Source organism: Polypterus senegalus, chromosome 5 (genome assembly GCF_016835505.1).
Source record: "Polypterus senegalus isolate Bchr_013 chromosome 5, ASM1683550v1, whole genome shotgun sequence".
NCBI classification, from domain to species: domain Eukaryota; kingdom Metazoa; phylum Chordata; class Cladistia; order Polypteriformes; family Polypteridae; genus Polypterus; species Polypterus senegalus.
The window spans coordinates 196,985,732-197,002,390 of record NC_053158.1 but is presented as its reverse complement, the minus strand read 5'-3'; the positions used below and the strand labels follow the sequence as shown (position 1 = coordinate 197,002,390).

Here is a 16,659-nt window from a genome sequence, read left to right as displayed (position 1 = left end):
TCTAGTAATGGAAAAGAATATCGAAGAACCATTACAGTCAGACTACACAAGGCAGGCAGATTATTTTGATTAATGCATAAGTGACCCAAATTTTGTGATGTCAATCAGTGAACTCCCTGGTCTAAAAGAAAGTTATTTCTTTGTGACAACATGTACTGTACATTGGAATTGCTGTGAATGAGAATCGACTGAATTTTCCCAGATACAACACCTTCGTCATTTCTGTCCAGAACAACATGCATGTTCTTTTATAAAGTGTTTCCTGACTGGAATGTTTGATAGTCACAATATCTGCAAACGTTGCAACTCCTACTAAAATTTGCAACAGATCCACAAATGTAGTGTGAGCTGAGACTGTCTCCTGCTCTGGCACTTGACCCAAGTATTTAAAATCCTGCACAACTAAACTAACGGCATGTGCTCAATGCTTGACCTACAGAAAAGTAACGGGATTGCACGCATGACACAAACAGCAAGAATCTCAGGTTTTTCTCTTTTTTGATCCAAGTCAATTGGCACCTTCAAAGGCAACTTGATATAAGATTAAACCTAACGATTCTGAATCAGTATTAACACACTGTTCTCATAAATGTTATCTGCCATTGGAAAAATCAGAAAATATATTTTGTTCTGATTTAAGCTTTTGTTTCCTTATATTGTTTCCCGAATAATACAACAGTGCTGCTAAAGTTTGTTTAATAGGAATGTACTGAGAAAAGTTTTCCTTGCGTGATTCATTTTTTCTAAGGTCGATGGATACATGATCTACACTCACCTAAAGGATTATTAGGACCACCATACTAATACGGTGTTTGACCCCCTTTCGCCTTCAGAACTCCTTAATTCTACGTGGCATTGATTCAACAAGGTGCTGAAAGCATTCTTTAGAAATGTTGGCCCATATTGATAGGATAGCATCTTGCAGTTGATGGAGATTTGTGGGATGCACATCCAGGGCACGAAGCTCCCGTTCCACCACATCCCAAAGATGCTCTAATGGGTTGAGATCTGGTGACTGTGGGGGCCATTTTAGTACAGTGAACTCATTGTCATGTTCAAGAAACCAATTTGAAATGATTCGAGCTTTGTGACATGGTGCATATCATAAGAAGTATGCAGCTTGTCTTGATCCACTAATACAACACAGTTGAAGTGCGCTCATCGACTAGGGACGTTCAAAACATTTCCGCATTTTTATATTTTCTTTGGAAACGGTGAAGGCGGGTTGAATAGTAATTGGCCATTAAAATGTTGGTGAGACGCTGGGAAAATTGCAACACAAATGAAGGTGATTATGTAGAAAAGCGATGTAATTTCTTTTTGAAATTCATAATAAGTAAATAGAGTTATAAAAAATAACAAGACTAACACGAGACGATTTCAATGACTCCTGTGAAATATGCGCTGTAATTTACCCAAATGGCAAAAGAAATCTCGCCTAATTTATTTTGGCACTAAGCGGCAGTGATCTCTTATACACGAAGATGCTATTGTTCTTCTCTGTGATGTTATACAGTAGAACTACTTTTTGTTCCCTAAACTATACACATGAAGCTTCCAAAAAACGTAACCTTATATATGTGAGTGTGTGTGTGTGTCTTTGATGAAGCAAAAATGTAACACAGAAACGGCTCCAACTGTCAAATCAGATAACGAGTTCCTTCAAAAGTATTTGAATGTTACACTATATGAGCGGGTCTTACCAGAATTCGGCGTCGGTTCTTCTTGGCTTGCGGGTGACCTCGGTAGCCTAACAGACTGAGTCTTCGATATGTGGAAAGGCACACAGAGATTGTCACCTAGTTTGTGGATTATTTGTCAATTATATTTTATTTCTTTAATAATACAATGGTGGAGATACAGCACTGCCCATGCAAAAAAAACTTCTCTTTTTTTCTACTCCACCCAGCAAATTTCTCTTTCCTTAAATAATCCATCAATTAACTTTATTAAAACTCCCTGACATGAACTCCTGCTTAGATACTCAGCAAAAAAAGAAACGTTCCTTTTTCCAGGACTGTGTATTTCAACAATAATGTTTTAAAAGTCCAAATAACTTTACAGATCTTCATTGTAAAGGGTTTAAACAATGTTTTCCATGCATGTTCAATTAACCATAATCAATTAATTAACATGCACCTGTGGAATGGTCGTTAAGACCTTAACAGCTTACAGAAAGTAGGCATTTAAGGTCACAGTTCTAAAAACGCAGGTCACTAAAGAGACTTGTCTACCGACTGTGAAAAACACCCAAAGAAAGATGCCCAGGGTCCCTGCTCATCTGCGTGAACGTGCATTAGGCATGCTGCAGGGAGGCATGAGGACTGCTAATGTGGCTAGGGCAATAAATTGCCATGTCCGCACTGTGAGACGCCTAAGACAGCGCTACAGGGAGACAGGAAGGACAGCTGATCATCCTCGCAGTGGAAGAGCCCGGATCTCAATCCCATTGAGCACGTCTGGGACCTGTTGGATCGCAGGGTGAGGGCTAGGGCCATTCCCCCCAAAAATGTCCAGGAACTTGCAGGTGCCTTGGTGGAAGAGTGGGGTAACATCTCAACGCAAGAACTGACAAATCTGGTCCAGTCCATGAGGAGGAGATGCACTGCAGTACTTCAAGCAGCTGGTGGCCACACCAGATACTGACTGGTACTTTTGATTTTGAGCCTCCCTTCATTCAGGGACACATTGTGAAACATTTTTAGTTTATGTCTTATGGTGTTGACTCTTTTAGTGTTCATACAAATATTTACACATTAAGTTTACTGAAAGTAAAAACAGTTGAAAGTCAGAGGACGTTTCTTTTTTTGCTGAGTATATTTTTAACTCGTTAAAATAAATGCAATCTTTTTTTCAAGTTACAATACAAATAAAAAAAAAATTTAAAAAGCAGCAATTTCTGTGCATTCACCCTGTGATTGGCTGGCAAAATGTCCAGGGGTTGTTCCTGCCTGTGCCCAGTCCTTGTTTGCCTACACTGTAAAATTTTTCGTTGTAATTTTACAGTAAAATACTGGCAGCAGAGTTGCCAGCCACTTACTGTATGTTTACAGAGAAGCTGCTGTAGTTAACATTTACAGCATAATACTTTAATTTCATAATATAGTATGATATTGTAATATAATTGTACAATACTGTATTATGAAATTAAAGTATTATGCTGTAAATGTTAACTACAGCAGCTTCTCTGTAAACATACAGTAAGTGGCTGGCAACTCTGCTGCCAGTATTTTACTGTAAAATTACAAGGAAATTTTTACTGTAAAATTACATGAGAAAATGTTAGAACTGTATTTTCTGTAGTTATGTATTGTATTTTTACATTGGTCATGCTGTGAATACCATTTTATAGTGTCACTACAGCATTGATAAGGACATTAAATTGCAATATTTACTGACAGATTCATTTAAACAAATAATGCTTCTTTCATTTGAAACATTCCAATAAACATTTATTTTTATGGTCTTGATTAGCTTTTTACATTACCAGTTTTTTTAATTGTTAGCAGTCTTTCATTATTTCAGATAAACACAAATGGTTGCAACAGAGGTGGGAAACACTGGCAATAAACATAGTGCAGCATTCAATACTAAATTTAAAAGTATAACACCAATGTTGACTTTCACATTAAAATAGAATAAGAACACCATGTTAGACAAAAAATGCCTAAACTGTCAAAATTAAAAGTGAACAAAGTGGTCTTGAATGAATTCTGCTCAAAGTCCATTATCTTACAAAGTGGATAGGAAAAATGAGGGTTTACTGCGTTCTTCTTGTTATGGACTACTTGGCTAGTCTTCTTGGATGTTGCTTTTCCTTGATTGGCCTTGAACATTTGTTCAGGGTTGATGTCAATATATCATCTAAATGACAAAAAGAAAGAAAAACACATGTACTTAATTATTTATAAAATAAAAAAATCATTCACTTTGTCATGACTACAATGGTTCCTCTTCAGGTTCATGTAGGAAGGTGAACCCATAACACATCTTCAAAACAGTTCCTTAGTTCCTGCACTCTCAACAATTTGCATTCTCTTAAAAAGATTCAAGTACATAACTGAATTTGCCAATATTTACTTTTAACCGATTTAATTTATAGAAAAAATATCATGGTGTGTGTCAGGGTGGTTAATAGTGTGTCACAAAAATGTAATAGGGTATGAGAAGGTGAATAAGCTTACTGTGTGACTAAGAGGAGTGTGCAAACGTTTTACAGGCAGTGTGTAATAAAGTCTGATGGAAGTGTAAGTCAGTTTTAATGAAAATGTATGTATGGAAAATAAGCCAATGTTTTACCTTTGAACAAAATCAAGGGTGCTTGCAGTCTCTTCCTATATTGGAGGTTGAAATTATAACGTGTGGAAAAATAAAAAATACAGGTCAATAACTTGTGCTTGACAAATCTGATGTATGTGACAGAAAGCGTGTTCTATGGGGTGTGTGGTAGGAGTCATGCAGACCCCGCATGCTTACAGTGTACGAAAGCAAGTGCTGCTTCTTGGGCGACTAACGGGTGTGGACTCATCAGGCCCCAACAGATGTACTCCACCCTTAGATTATTTGATAATGCTTATCTAACTAAAGTCTTAAAGCCCCATACGAATGGGGGACACGGGCCCCTCGGTTCAGATGAAGGGCAGTGTCCTAGGGCTGTGTTTCTCTGTCATTTAACCTTTGCCTGGTGTGTATGAATAAAGAATATTTCTAACTTTAATTTTGCTTTTTCTGTCTTCAGTCACAAGAAACGACACCAGAGAAAAGTGTCCACACATGAAGCAAACACAGCAGTACGGCCACAGACAAAGCTGAGTTGTGTTCCCTCACATACAACGTGACCTTCAATGCTCACCATCCACTGCTGGTTGCTTAGAGTTTGACCTGAAAATAAAAATTACAAAATTACATTCATTAAAGTGTACTCTGAAACATGAGAAACTTTTATCAGGTACAATTAGATATCTGCACTATTATGTCTACATACCAAGAATTATAATTCAAGGACTGTCAGGCAAGTTGAGTGTTCCTTGGACATCTGCTGAAGTGGCAAATACCTGAAGTAAAAGAAAAAAAAATTGACACAACATTCAAGCAGACATTACAACATATAAGTCACGCATGCAATCATACATATGATTTTCAAAAAATATTTAACTCACATCTGCTTGAAGTGTGAGTCCATCCATTTTCTTAATGAGGAGCCTGAGGAGCTCATTTGTGGTGAATTTTGAGGAGACCTCGGTCAAACTAATTACTGAACCAAAATGCTGCTTCTTTGTTCTGAAAAATGTAATGAAATATCAGTTCAAGAGTGTCACAACAAACAATGTGCACAACATAATTAGCTTATTGTCTGACTTACCATGTGAACAGTTTGGCATTGGACAGGCTGTATGAACTCTTAACAAGTCCTCTTCTTTCACGTACATTAAATCTTCTACTCCTCAGACTACACATTTCTCAACTGACTGATTGAATGGCTCGTCAGGAAGGCTTGGTATTACTCACAGTAAGGTTTGCTTAATCTCTTTTTGTAACTCAGACATCATTCTAGTAATGGAAAAGAATATCGAAGAACCATTACAGTCAGACTACACAAGGCAGGCAGATTATTTTGATTAATGCATAAGTGACCCAAATTTTGTGATGTCAATCAGTGAACTCCCTGGTCTAAAAGAAAGTTATTTCTTTGTGACAACATGTACTGTACATTGGAATTGCTGTGAATGAGAATCGACTGAATTTTCCCAGATACAACACCTTCGTCATTTCTGTCCAGAACAACATGCATGTTCTTTTTATAAAGTGTTTCCTGACTGGAATGTTTGATAGTCACAATATCTGCAAACGTTGCAACTCCTACTAAAATTTGCAACAGATCCACAAATGTAGTGTGAGCTGAGACTGTCTCCTGCTCTGGCACTTGACCCAAGTATTTAAAATCCTGCACAACTAAACTAACGGCATGTGCTCAATGCTTGACCTACAGAAAAGTAACGGATTGCACGCATGACACAAACAGCAAGAATCTCAGTTTTTCTCTTTTTGATCCAAGTCAATTGGCACCTTCAAAGGCAACTTGATATAAGATTAAACCTAACGATTCTGAATCAGTATTAACACACTGTTCTCATAAATGTTATCTGCCATTGGAAAAATCAGAAAATATATTTTGTTCTGATTTAAGCTTTTGTTTCCTTATATTGTTTCCCGAATAATACAACAGTGCTGCTAAAGTTTGTTTAATAGGAATGTACTGAGAAAAGTTTTCCTTGCGTGATTCATTTTTTCTAAGGTCGATGGATACATGATCTACACTCACCTAAAGGATTATTAGGACCACCATACTAATACGGTGTTTGACCCCCTTTCGCCTTCAGAACTCCTTAATTCTACGTGGCATTGATTCAACAAGGTGCTGAAAGCATTCTTTAGAAATGTTGGCCCATATTGATAGGATAGCATCTTGCAGTTGATGGAGATTTGTGGGATGCACATCCAGGGCACGAAGCTCCCGTTCCACCACATCCCAAAGATGCTCTAATGGGTTGAGATCTGGTGACTGTGGGGGCCATTTTAGTACAGTGAACTCATTGTCATGTTCAAGAAACCAATTTGAAATGATTCGAGCTTTGTGACATGGTGCATATCATAAGAAGTATGCAGCTTGTCTTGATCCACTAATACAACACAATTGAAGTGCTCTCATCAATATGACTAGGGACGTTCAAAACATTTACGCATTTTTATATTTTCTTTGGAAACGGTGAAGGCGGGTTGAATAGTAATTGGCCATTAAAATGTTGGTGAGACGCTGGGAAAATTGCAACACAAATGAGGGTGATTATGTAGAAAAGCGATTTAATTTCTTTTTGAAATTCATAATAAGTAAATAGAGTTATAAAAAAAATAACAAGACTAACACGAGACGATTTCAAGATGACTCCTGTGAAATATCCGCTGTAATTTACCCAAATGGCAAAAGAAATCTCGCCTAATTTATTTTGGCACTAAGCGGCAGTGAACTTTTATACATGAAGATGCTATTGTTCTTCTCTGTGATGCTATACAGTAGAACTACTTTTTGTTCCCTAAACTATTCACATGAAGCTTCCAAAAAACGTAACCTTATATATGTGTGTGTCTTTGATGAAGCAAAAATGTAACACAGAAACGGCTCCAATTGTCAAATCAGATAACGAGTTCCTTCAAAAGTGTTTGAATGTTACACTATATGAGCGGGTCTTACCAGAATTCGGCGTCGGTTCTTCTTGGCTTGCGGGTGACCTCGGTAGCCTTTCATTTTTATTACTATTTAATATTGTTTCTTTGTATCAGTATACTGCTACTGGATTATGTGAATTTCCCCTTGGGATTAATAAAGTATCTATCTAGCCAATTAGCAGCTTAGGGACTCCAAGCATTTAAGTAGTTGATTAAGCCAAAGATCCAGGGAGGAGAAAGCTTGTCCATTGTATTTTTAATCTCATGAAGAGGGAGGACCCTGTGTGGAAATTTCCAAGGAAAACCTTCCCCAACCAGGGAGGTCAGCAGCTGCTCAAAGAAGACTCATAAGTCAACTGAATTATCACCGTTGGTTTAATACACATCAGATATTTTACTCTGCTTTACATATCACCTGATTGTTTTGTTAGCTCACATACCTAAACTACATATCTAAATAAAATACATTTCACTATATTCCTGGCCATTAGAATACTTCAGGTGACATCTATCAAGTCTCACCGAGTATCTGATAGTCACCCAGCTTCTTGAACCAGCACCCAGGACCTTCTTGGGCCCTTGACCTTTTAGTGTCCAAATATGTTTGAACGCATAACCAGACATTACCCCTTGATGCTACATAATCTAGAAATCATATGAAAACCACTAGGCACAAAATCCCTTAGTCTAGTCTTTTTCCTTCCACACAAACCATTATGCTAATCTTGATTGTTTATACCTGGATCTAGGGTTTCCAGACTAACAGAGTGGAGATGAGTGGGCTGGGAACATCCTTTGACTGTGCTCAACCCATTCTATAAGCTGGGATATAAAAGATGGCTTGGGGAAAAAATGGAGATTGTATTGCCATGTCTGTCAAATAAAGTTAATCTGACCACTGTAATGTTAAACACTTAGTACATTGACACCTGCCTAATGCAAGAGTCACTGGAACCCTTATTGCACTCCCCTCCAAAACGTAAAATGAGCTGGGAACATCATATTAGCACAGCCCCACCATTTATCATCTGTTTGAAATCCAAAACAGACTGGAGGTCAGAACACATGTAGCCAGTAGCCTCAGAGCTATATTCATCCCACCAGGAAAGACAAGAATCCTGTAATCCCCAAAAGGATAGAAAATGCCAGACCTAAATATAAAGGTTACAACTTAATGTAGATTTAGTACACATCTGTGACACACATTGAGATAGTTACACAGTCCAATGTTTCATTGCACTTTTCATTAAAGGAGTGGATAGAACCGTAGTGTTAGAAGCACATCAATCAACATGCCCATTGTGCAACTATAGAACTACACAACACTTAACATCCACATCCCACACTTATGGGAGCTAAAGTCAAAATGACTATTGCTGTAGTTTTGCCACCCTTGCATCACAGTGAACCTGCAGGGCCACCTGCCCGATTGAACTGCAGTGTTGTGGCCAGTCAGATTACCAGTTCACATGATCATCAATATTGCTCATTTTATGTTAGAGTAGCCAATGCTTAAATACTAAAGTTAACCCCCTTACAAATAGTAATGTTTTTGTGCAGTGCAACGTTTTCATCCAGTAGAAGGATGTGGTCATATGTTACTCCGGTTTAGTGTAAGGAAGCTCTATAAAATGCCCTCCTGAGTTACTCTGGGTTAATGCTCAGAATGAAGTGTACTAGCGAAAATAGTTTAAACTGACAACCTGGTAAAGCACAATTTTGTACATTTGTAAACCTGTAGAACAAACAGTACTGTACACAAAGACAAACATTTAATCCTACAAGCCCAGTTCCCTTGGATTAAGCTCTGAATTACAAAAAGTTAAGGTTGATTGTACAGAGTTGGAGTGAAGGCACAGAGCCCCAGAGAAGAAAGAAAACCCAGACATCTTATTGCAGTTAAAAATCAGCATTTACTTTGCATGAACACAGATTGGCAAAACAGGTTATTCAAACAAACAGGTTTAGAAAAGACATCTGCAGAGTGACTTTCATCTTGAAAACAGCATTATTCTGATCCTTTGGTGCATTAAGTAAAGCAGCACATTCATGAGCCATCCAGGTACTTTATCAGCACTGAAGTACAGTTTTAACAAAGCCAGTTACCGTTTGACAATTATACCCATTAAGCAGAAAAATCAAAACATTGTATTCAAAAGGCCATGCAGAGCTTGGGAAACAGGAATATTCAGTTGATACACATGGACCAAAACAAGCATCCAAAATACCTAAACTGGAATCCAATGCACCCCATCATTGTTTCAAAAGAATCAGATTGTACAACAATTTTAAAAATCAGATTCTTCCAGGTCAGTCTAGTGGCTTAAGTTGGGCAAAATAACCCAATTTAAAGATCTAACCATTTTATGAAAATTATAGGATGAAATTGCAATACAAAATAGGAAAAGAAACTGAAGTACAACTATAAACAAGACTTTGGATTGAATGCTTTCCAGAAAGGTCTGCCAAAAAAAAAGCCACAAAAGTTATTCTGAATAGATTAATTTAATTTGGCCATGCAGGGTAATAAGGCTTAATGAAGTAAAACACAGGACACCATCTTCAGGCACTGTTCAGCACAATTTCAATATTTAAAGTTCCCCTAAGGCTATTCAATTTCATGAAAGACCAAAAAGTGTACATGAGCAATGCTTTCTATTAGAAATAGAGACAGTGTCTCTTTGGACTAGCAACAGAATTTAGGCAAATTGATTCTCCTCTTCCACGGTCATATTCTTTATTCCAGTAGAGATGTTGGACTGAATCTTCTTTTCCTCTGTAGCAGAAATGGGAGGCAGCACCGATTTCAACCCACTTTCAATCTTCTGCACTCGTGAATTCACACTGCTTTCAAATTCCTCCTTGTTCTTCAGCACAAGGCTTCGGATGCCATTCTTGGCAGATTCACAGTCAGTGGCCAGCTTTCCACGTTCCGATTCAAACTGAGGATTACTAGGATCCAGTGACATGAGCTTTCCAAGGCTACTGATCTTGTCCATGAGATACAGGTTGGAGACCTCAGTGTAAGTTTCAGCAATCATGTGGACCAGATTGGCAATGTTGGAGGCCTGGAAAGCCTGGGTGTAAATCATGTCGGTTACAAAAGCATTGGAGGAGTAGCCTTGTATAGAGTGGACTGAATCAGCCGTATTGACAAACTGCTTCAAAGAGGTGTTCAGGCAAGTACTGATCAGGTTCGAGATCATCTGAAAGAAGCGAACCATTTTCTCCCACTGCTCCTTCACACGGCCCATGGCATCAAGGCCCTTGACCAGCATCTTCACTGCAGTATTGAAATCAATCTCCTTTACTTTGCAGGACTGCATGGTGGTAAGAATCTCTGCCAGCTCCTTGTTATTCTTCTCCAGGTTGTCTACACTCTTCTGGTACATGTCCTGTACCTGCTGAAGCTGGGCTCTGCTTTGTTCGATTTTGAACCGAGCATTCTCAGTGGCCATTTGACCTGCGCTTTTCTTTTCTCCACCGCTTTGCTGGGCCATCTTTGGTGGAGTAGCAGAAAAAGCAGAAGAATTGGTGAATGCCTTACTCTCTGAATCAAACATCTCACAACTATATTTCAGACTGCTTATCTGGGCTAGAAGTTTCTTCTTTTCTTCCTCCGGGCACTCTTTTTTGGGTGCATATTTTGTAAGTAAATTACAAATTGAGACAGCAGCTTGACAGATCTCCAGGACTTTCTCTTTTGGTTTTGATTCTTCTTCAGCTTTCACACTCTTCTCAATATCTTCAAATTGCTTCTTCTGCCAGTCTGACTTCACAGATTGAGATTTCTCATCATAGAGATCACTCCATTTGATTTGATCTTTCTCCACAAACACCTGGATTTGCTGTGAGAGTTTTAGCAGCTGTGCCGATTTAGAATAAGCATTGTTGACAGCTGCAGGGTTGGTACTTTGACCAGGATGGATTGCCGAGCCTATTGCACCCTTTATTCCACCAACAATTTTACTAGGGGCTGTGTACATTGCAACATAGCCAGAAATCAGACTATTCACTGAATCGGTGATGCCTTCCACAAAGTTCATTCCAATCATTTACCATCCAGAGGGCATAGAATCCATAGACTTCTTAAACATGTCATGGGCTTCATCCAGCTGTTTGGTCATGCGGGTCATGTTCTCTTGGGCCAACTTTTTTGCCAGTTCAGTTGACTCCTTTTTCATCTTAGCTTCCTCCAATTTTAACTTGATGGTCTTGAGATCTTCTTCATACCACTGCTTTGCATTCATGCAAGCCTCCAGCAGTTCTTGAATGAGCAAAATGACAGCAGTGAACATCTTCTCAGTGGACTCTGCCAAACTCGTGCACTCAAAGGCTACATCACGAATATTTTTCAGTTGACCTGGAAGAAGAGATTTAACAAGGTCAATGTTGTCCTGGAGGAGGGTCTTCACGGCCATTTTCATGTAGTTTGGTACATTGGCAGAGTGAAGTCTGATCTTGTCCATGTTCTTGTGAGCTTCATTAAAGGCCATCCATCCACTATTTGTCACCTGCATAAGACAAGCACGGAAGGACTCGGGATAACGAATATATTTGAACCCATCCTTGGGTGCATTCTTGTTAATGGAGAAGTCATCTCTGGAGGAAATGAACACCAGCTCTCCAAGAATGGCGATAGAGAGTGGACCTGGCATCAGGAACTCTTCCCAGTTGGCAAAGGGCTTCATGAGAAGAGTTGTTTCTTGTCGGAAATCTTCTGCTTTAGAGATACTCAGCACAGCCTTCTGGACATCTAGAGCCATGTTTCTGCAAGAAAAGACAATTAAGACAAATACCATTACAAAAAATGACCGCCAAACTATACAGATTTCTAGAATATATAATCAAAATTTAATCCAAGAAGCCTACAGGTTTGTTTTTTTTTTTATTGGGAGGGAAGAATTTAAGCCTATACACAGCTTTGCTTATGGGCATATAGGAAAGTTTTTTTAAAAAAGTCCCCTCATTGAGGATTTCTTATAATTCAGGATTCAGGGTAAGTCGTAGGACAGGATATTACCTTGGTTAGGTAACATTACCATATGGACCAAGATACCTCAGTTACCATTAAGCTTTGCTCCCTTTATTAATTCAATACAGAAAATCCCATGCTGGCCATTCAAACATGGTTCCCGCTGAAAATTTGCCTGCAGGCATTAGAAAGTAAAGTAATAATGACTTGAGTTTATCAGAATTTGACACAGAATACAGAGCTTGAATGCTTCCCTCATCCCCACACATATATACATATATAAAAACTACACACACTTTTTCCAACTTCATTGGTGATGAAGAGTAAACAACTAAAAAAAAAAAAACCCACACACAAACAAGTTCTCCACTTTACTAATGGACACATTATAGCCATTTCCTTGTGTAATTACTTTAAGCTACCACACATCTTCAATTAGATGAACACAAAATTAGAGTTGTACCCCTCATCTACTTTAACTCTGATCCAAGCCAGGGTTATAGGAAGCTGGAACATATTTCTGCAAGGACTGGATGCAAGGCTGCAATACCTTGACGACACACATTTGAGAACATGGAACAAACATTTCTATGTATAGTAGCGCTTTATTGCTAGGACAACTTCATGAAGGAGTTGTAGGACATTGGATTGTTATGCACACAGGTAGTCAAAATTGCAGTGCTCCCCTTAATCAGTGGGGACAGGACTTCTTTAGGTCAACTCTTTAAATACATTTTTAAAAAAGCGTCACTTCCTCACCAATACTGGGACCACCTGCTGTTGTCATACACTTACTAGAATGTTTAATAGACAAGACTGGAGAAATATAAAATTCAACTGCATTTTTCCTTTTTGTCAAGATGCAATCATGCAGTGGACCTTCTTTCCCCTCTCAGGAGAGGAGAGCCCCGCACAAACTTCTGACAATCCATACAGCTCATCTCCAGCCTTAAAATGGCTGAACACTTCCAGACTAGCATATTGACAATTTCAGCCAACAGTATACTTAATTCTTGATTTGCTTCCATTGCAATCAATCCAACCTTGCATCATTAGAGTTTGGACTTGTAATATCCCTTACTGTACTGCAACCTATACACCATTTCTGGTTCTCTACACAACACATTACTAAAATCAATTATATAAATGTAATTGCTCAATTCCTAAACAGTTGCAGTGATAACATTTGTCACTTCATTCTACCTCTTTACTAGTCTAGGCTGTAGCATTTACTGATCAGTATGGTGAGAATTGTATGAGTTGATTGTAGTGTCCCTCATTCACATGGCCACAGATGCAACATGTACTCACAAGTATCAAACCTTTTCAGTTTATGTTCTTACCAGGTCTGGGCGAGGAAGAGGGGAAAGGCCATAACACCCCTTCAGCTCATAATGAGTGTGTATGTCAGGGTGATGGATCTCCTAGCCCTTCAGGGCAAGTAAAGCAGCCATGCTTACCCCTAGAAACCAGCTGCTCAGTGTTAAGAATTTAGCCAACCTAAAGAAAATTCCAAGGAGTGAGTGTGTGGAAATCAGAGGTTCTCCAGGCATCATTGAGTGCAAGGACTAATACCCCTGGACAGTCCACTTGCCTGCACCAAAAACCACCACTTAACCTGCATGCCTGATATGAGGATGGATGTTGCACCAAATGGTTAAGGAGGTGTATAGTCTGCACAGACAACATCCAGGCACAAGTTTTAAGCCCATGGTGCTGTAACCATTTGGCACATACTTTACACTAAATCACCTCCCTCCACATGCTTGCATTTGAAATCAGTCATTTATAACTTTCTAGAACAGACTTCGATGGCTACCACAAATATCCATGATTAGTAGCCTCAACAATAGCATATAAAAAAAGCATTTGGACTATTTTAATGTAACTGGCGAGGAGCAAACCCCTGGGGTTGATTGATGTGGACATGAGCTACTTGAGACATCTGTACAAAATGCAGGTCCACATACTGTAATGATGCATTGGTTTGTCTAGAGCAGGGGTCTCCGACCTTTAAACTACTTTTACAAAATGAAAATGGCCAAGAGCTATATGCTCATGTTTTGTAACATTTTTTTATTTTCATGGTTATTTCAACCCAAACAAACTGAATAAGCTTGTTTTGCCTGAACATTTACAAAATGGTGTCCACAACTCACATTTTGCATTAAAACATCTCAAAAAATAATTTAGTTCACCTGCAAGTGCATGCATGCATTTTCTAGTGTCACACTATTGAATTAAAACATGCATGGTTTTGTTTTGACAGTATTCAATTCTAAATACACAGATGCGACTTATTCCTTTGTCATTTTATTCACATGTCCAGTTGCAGGTGTGATGTGTTTTTTACTTAGATTACTGGCACTGCATGGAATCAACAAGAGGGGCGGGTGTCTGGTGGAGTGGAGCCACAGAGATTCACTCGTTTGAAGTCATTTAAATGTCTGTCGTCAGTCTTGTTCTGAACTTTGACTTCATGAAATTCACGTCAGATTCAGAGGTATGGAGACCCAAACCAAGCAGACATTTTCAGAGCTCCTTGGTGAAGATTTAGTTATCTGGCTCTACTAAGCTCCAGAAATGCTGAAAATGCTGTTGAGACTAACTGCACTTTTGGAAGGTTTACTAATATAAAATCCAATGTCTGTCCGTTTTTCACGAGTGAACAGCGTCACGGATTCAGATCGGGTTTGTACACACACGAACATTCCGGTTGATTTTGCGACTTCTCTCATTTCGCTATGTATCAGGGTTCGCTTGCCTTACCGATTTGTTTGCACGTATCCGAGATCCACGCAACGGGCCGGGGAGGGGCCTTCCTCACTCACCCGCCAGTTTTTATATAGCCATATAGACAAAGGTGACACATCAAGCGGTCAATTGGCTTGTAGAAAACTACTACAAATCAATAACTGCTAACGCACTGCACCGCAGACGTGTTGTATTCGGCAACAGAATAGAAGTTAATCCGACACGGACTCCCACAATTAAATCTTAATTCAACTTGACAACCCCAGTTTCACAGCATAGGTTATTATTATTATTATTATTTTTTAAAGGAAAAAACACCCGAACCCCTGCGAGTTAAACCTTCTACTGCAGCATACGTACTACTAAGCCAAATTAGAGAACGGAAAACAAAGGTCAAAGCACATGGGTATCATTAATAGCTCAGTGTCGTTCCCAAATTTGTAAATGACTTCCTGTAACGCTGAAAACTGCTTAGCGAGTAACATTTTTTTTTTTTATAAGACACCTAAGCTACACTTGAGTTCGCTTTACAAGCACTGCATATACAGTTCTGGTTAAAATACATTTACTCTTGCAGCATAAAGGTTATCGTAAAGCCGTTATACGCACACAAACCCCGGCCCATTGCGTATAGCGTTTTTGTCATATATGAAGTCCGTGTAGAGAAATTAACAGCTGAATATCTCACGACGCTGGTCCACCACATAATTCATGTTTTAAAGCAGTTTAAGAGAAATACTTAGACGTTGATGAAGTCCAGGGGCCTCATGTATGAACGGTGCGTACGCACAGAAATGTTGCGTAAGAACTTTTCCACGTTCAAATCGCGATGTATAAAACCTACACTTGGCGTAAAGCCACGCACTTTTCCACGGTACCTCATGCCTTGTCGTACGCATGTTCTCCGCTCGGTTTTGCAAACTGGCGGCACCCAGCGTCAAAGCAGTGCTACTGTTCTTGTGTGATTACTCATTATTTTCATGATGCGGCTTTATAATTACACAGAAACTAACCGCATATTGTTTATTAGTGTAATGCATCTGATTGTAATTAACTCGTAACAATATAATGGTCCAGGGAATAGCCATAGTATTCCAAATACCATAACTGCTTTAGCGTTGTTACTCTCACTTCTTTCAGCGCCTCCCGTTAGGAGTTTTTCACAGCGGATCATCTTTTTCCTTATTACTCTCACTGCACGACTCGGAGTATTTATATCACTGTATCTGAGTGTGAATCACAGCAGCAGCTGATCGAAAAGAGAATTATCGGTATACAGCTTTAAGGACACGCTGTTGAAGTAAAACTCCCAGGACACCATCTTCAGGCTCTGTTCAGCACAATTTCAATATTTCCCTTAAGGCTAATCAATTTCATGAAAGACCAAAAAGTGTACATGACAATGCTTTCTATTAGAAATAGAGACAGTGTCTCTTTGGACTAGCAACAGAATTTAGGCAAATTGATTCTCCTCTTCCATGGTCATATTCTTTATTCCAGTAGAGATGTTGGACTGAATCTTATTTTCCTCTGTAGCAGAAATGGGAGGCAACACTGATTTCAACCCACTTTCAATCTTCTGCACTCGTGAATTCACACTGCTTTCAAATTCCTCCTTGTTCTTCAGCACAAGGCTTCGGATGCCATTCTTGGCAGATTCACAGTCAGTGGCCAGCTTTCCACGTTCCGATTCAAACTGAGGATTA

General features: G+C 39.0%; 1 long non-coding RNA gene and 1 pseudogene across 1 annotated transcript; both read right to left on the bottom strand.

Annotated features, from left to right (window-relative positions):
- Positions 1-3,710: 3,710 nt before the first annotated feature.
- On the bottom strand, positions 3,711-5,549 carry LOC120530046. The gene is made up of 5 exons (XR_005633891.1): positions 5,363-5,549; positions 5,160-5,280; positions 4,985-5,054; positions 4,713-4,881; positions 3,711-3,864 (listed from the first exon to the last, which is right to left on the bottom strand). It is a non-coding gene; the product is annotated as an uncharacterized LOC120530046 (long non-coding RNA).
- Positions 5,550-9,782: 4,233 nt separating this feature from the next.
- LOC120529782 overlaps positions 9,783-16,659 on the bottom strand; it is a 27,825-nt pseudogene continuing 20,948 nt past the window's right edge.